Below are 4370 nucleotides of genomic sequence, written 5' to 3'. Positions count from 1 at the left end.
TTCAACATTTTACTGTTTTTGCTGTACTTTGGAACAAATAAATGCAGAAAGAGCAGAAAGAGACTTCTTTAAAAAAACATTAAAATACTTTTGACTGGTAGTGTATGTGTATATATAATTTTATTAATTTTTTTTACATTTACAAAAATGTATGGCTACAGTAGTTTGTACCAAAACACCATTTCATTATAGTTTCGTTACTATAATGAAAACCAAACAAAATGATTCTCAAAGCTTTTTACAATACTATATTGAAAGGGATCCCATATTGCTTCATTATGGTTTTACACAAGGATGTAATCAAATATATGAAAAAAACATATGTCCTTCACAATGTCTGTGGTAGTGCTGCATTTATTAAACGCTAGGAACTACAGCATTTACCATTGCAATTTTTAGGGTCAGCTAGAGGAAGAAAGGAGGGCTTTTGGTGAAGAACTGGTCTTTTGCAGTTTATAGAGTTCTGCAGATAGCTAAAAAATAATAAAATAAAAAGAATGGTGCTTTGGGTTCTGTTTAAACAGGCTTTATCACTTTGGCAGGGGCTTTGTGCTAAAAGGATGACAAGTGCTGCAAATCATTAGACAGAGAATGAATGTGGTTTGTGCAGGCCCGACTCAGAGCTGGAAATCCCAGAGTTTAGTAAAACTCGCTCGCAGTCTTTTCCCAAGACCATAAACTAAAGCAAGCTGTTAAACTTCAGAGAGCAGTGATTACACTACACATGATAGCGTTATGGAGACATATAGTATGTAATTGTACACTCCTCCAGTGCAAGACTGTGCTGATCAAATGATGTGCATCAGGCCAGGAGGGAAGGGAGGGTTTCCATATGTTTGAGCGTTAGTGTCAGCCAGTGATGGAGAGAGTGTGAGAGAGACATCGCAACAGACTCGAGAATTTGGCACATCCGAGAGAGCCTAATAATCACACATTATAACATTTCAGCTGACGTACCTCATCACCTCAGTCCACTGCATTGCTTCAAAAACAATGAAACAACTGACATGCAAATTCACAGTTCACACAATTGTTAACATATGGGGCAAAACAGAGAAAATTCCCAGTGCTTTGCTTCTGTCTGGGTTAGACAATCGACTCAGGCCTTTGTTGGTTTAGAGGAAAGCCAAAGCTTTCTCAGGTGGCTGGCGATGGTGAACTCACGGTGAAGGATTGTGTTGCCGACAGCGTAAAACGATCCCCCACTTCCTGCGCAGACTCCTCGCAGGCAGCCGCAGACTACAAGAGTGAGCTGCTCAGGAGAGTATGATGGGAGTTGGAGTGTTTCAGGAAAAGCCTGTGTGCTTACAGCATGTCTTTTGCTAATGGACTATTATACATTTGGTGTGTTGGGGAGAGAGAGAGTGTTTATGTGGGCGAAGTTTTGTTATAGAGTGCTTTAGATATTTACTAAAACCCTCCCAAACTACAGTTAAAGTCAAAAGTTTACATACACCTTGCAGAATCTGCAAAATGTTAATTATTTTACCAAAATAAGAGGGATCATACGAAATGCATGTTATTTTTAATTTAGTACTGACCTGATTTTTAACACTGCTGTTACCTGAATGATCCACAACTGTGTTTTTTGTTTAGTGATAGTTGTTTATGAGTCCCTTGTTTGTCCTGAACAGTTAAACTGCCCACTGTTCTTTAGAAAAACCTTTTAGGTCTCAGAAATTCTTTGGTTTTTCAGCATTTTTGTGTATTTGAACCCTTCAACAAGGGACTCTTAAGCAACTATTACAGAAGGTTCAAATGCTCATTGAATGTTCAGAAGGAAAAACTGTGCCTTAAGAGTCAGGGATGAAAACATTTGAACAGAATGAAGATGTGTAATTATTTTCTTATTTTGCCTAAATATCATATATTTTTTATTTAGTACTGGCCTTCAGAAGCTACAGAAGTTACTTACATGTTTCCTAGAAGACAAAATAAATAAAATTTACCCTAATCTACAGAGTTTCAAAGATTCTGCAAGGTGTGTGTAAACTTTTGACTTTAAATCTGATGTTTTATATTTCCCTTGTCTTTCACATACCATAGACTTAACATCACCATTTTGCTTTTTCCATTTTGAGTTTTTCATTTGAGGAAATCATTATAAAGAGGTTTGTCACATTAAAAGAATAGTTCACCCAAAACTCTGTGGGATCTCAGTTGTTGTTAATGTCAGACTGTACAACAGTCAAGACGTGTTAAAAACGGGTGCGCGCAAGAAAACTTGTTCGTAGCTTTACATTATCAACCTATAAACGTTCAGTGACTGCAAGCTGCATTACACACGGTTCTGAAATATTGGCATGAAAAGTTTGCGAACGGCGGCAGTACCGGTGTATTTAAGAAGCATAGTGTAAGCAGCACTACACACCAACCTGAAAACAGTGACACAACCAGTATTATTCATAGCAAAGGCAACATATCAGATGAATTTTGTGAGTGGAGGACCAGGACCACTGAAAATTATGTGGATAACGGAAACCTCTAGCATTAATTCTGATCATGGCTTGTCTTGAAAAACAACGACACTTTGACGTTCGTCGTAGGAGATGTCACACTGCAGGGCTGAGTGCCAAATCTTCTGCCAAATCTTCTCTCCACTTAAGGCCATCCAAGATGTAGATGAGTTTGATTCTTCATGGGAACAGATTTGGAGAAATTAAGCATAACATCACTTGCTCACAAATGGATCCTCTGCAGTGAATGGGTTTCGTCAGAATGAGTCCAAACAGCTGATAAAACATCACAATAATCCACAAGTAATCCACACCACTCCAGTCAATCAAATAATTGCCCCTTTTAAGAGATCATATGTGAACAGGACCTTTTCAAAAATACCAGTAAATTCGTTCTGGCAATTTACCGGTATGAGAACTTATAACATTACCAGTAAATTACCGGTAATATGCTCTGTGTGAACGCAGAATAAAGATTACCGGTATGAGCATGTAGAACGCGCTGGACAAATGAAGTCTGCTTTGGTCCAAATTGGCCAATAACAGCATTCTTATAGAGATTACATGATTGCTCTGAGCTGTTTACAAAGCTCCGCCGCTTTTTAAAATAGTGTTTCTATGTAAATATGTGCTAGATGGACTTATTTGACCATTGCGTCTCAAGTTGCAGCTTTTTCAGCATTTTGCTTTTTCAAAATGTTTTCCTTCTTATCCATTTATTAGTGTTGTTGAATACTATTATGCGCATCTCATATTTATAAGAGCAAAAACATATTCTGTTTGATCATCCCCCTCATGTCTGTCACTCAGACTTCAAAAATGTTGTCATGTTGGACAGATGAATACAGGTGAATGAAGACAATGGCTCAGCCTTTAAATTCTGTTTCCGATGACAGACATTCCAAATTTGACCAGTATTATGGTGCTGATGTGCGAATGCTCTCTTACCGGTAAAAAGGTAGAATGCAGTTGCCTGTGTGCACAGCATATTTGTGTATTTGTGATTCTGGACCAGTCATCTCTCAAATCAAAATCCACCGACATATTTGTTTAAAACAGTTTGTACTGTTTTTGTTTGTAAAATGGCGGTTGATCTGTGCATATTTTTTCCTGTTTAAGACAAGGCGACTTTTTGGAAGCAACCGTATGAAGTCAAAAATGTAGCATGATGGATTTTGTTTCTTACAAACACAGCTTTTCACTTCACACGGCATTAATTGATGGACTGGAGTTGTGTGGATTACTTGTGGATTATTTTTTTGACGGCAGCCATTTACTACAGAGGATCTATTGGTGAACAATTTGCAAAATTTCTCCAAATTGATTCTGATGTAGACACAAACTCATCTACATCTTCGATGGCCTGAGGGTGAGTGAATTTCCAGTGAATTTTCATTTTTGGGTGAACTATTCCTGTAAGCTCACTTCTGGAGATAAAATCAGTTGTAAAAAACTTAAGAGAGACGGAAAGAAAAGAAACAGAAGGGGAGAGAAAGGATGTGCCCCAGACTTAAGGGGAAAATCAGTCTTGTGGATTTAGGTCCTCTGAAAGACTCAATGGACTTTCCTTCAGAAGAAACTTCAAACTGTATCTGAAATCTGAGCTCGCTCTGGATCTGTTTTTTCACTTAATCAAGAGGCTTTCTCTTTCTGTCTTATTGAGCTGAGTTCATTTCAAGACGTGAAGAGGAAAAAGGGTTCTATCTTCAAAATACCAAAGCTCTTTGTCATTTTATGTAACAGTATTTGGTCATAACTTTAGTGCTACTAGTGAATGTGTATCATACTTGTGGGCTTGTACGTCTGAGGTAATGATTTATAACTGCTTCATTTCCTTACCAGTGCCTTGGACTCGAGCACAATGTTTCTATGTTATAATGACTATGTGTGTGTGATGTGGTTCTCCTCAGGGTG

The sequence above is a fragment of the Garra rufa genome, chromosome 23 (genome assembly GCF_049309525.1).
Source record: "Garra rufa chromosome 23, GarRuf1.0, whole genome shotgun sequence".
Taxonomy (NCBI): domain Eukaryota; kingdom Metazoa; phylum Chordata; class Actinopteri; order Cypriniformes; family Cyprinidae; genus Garra; species Garra rufa.
This window is presented reverse-complemented; position numbering follows the sequence as displayed.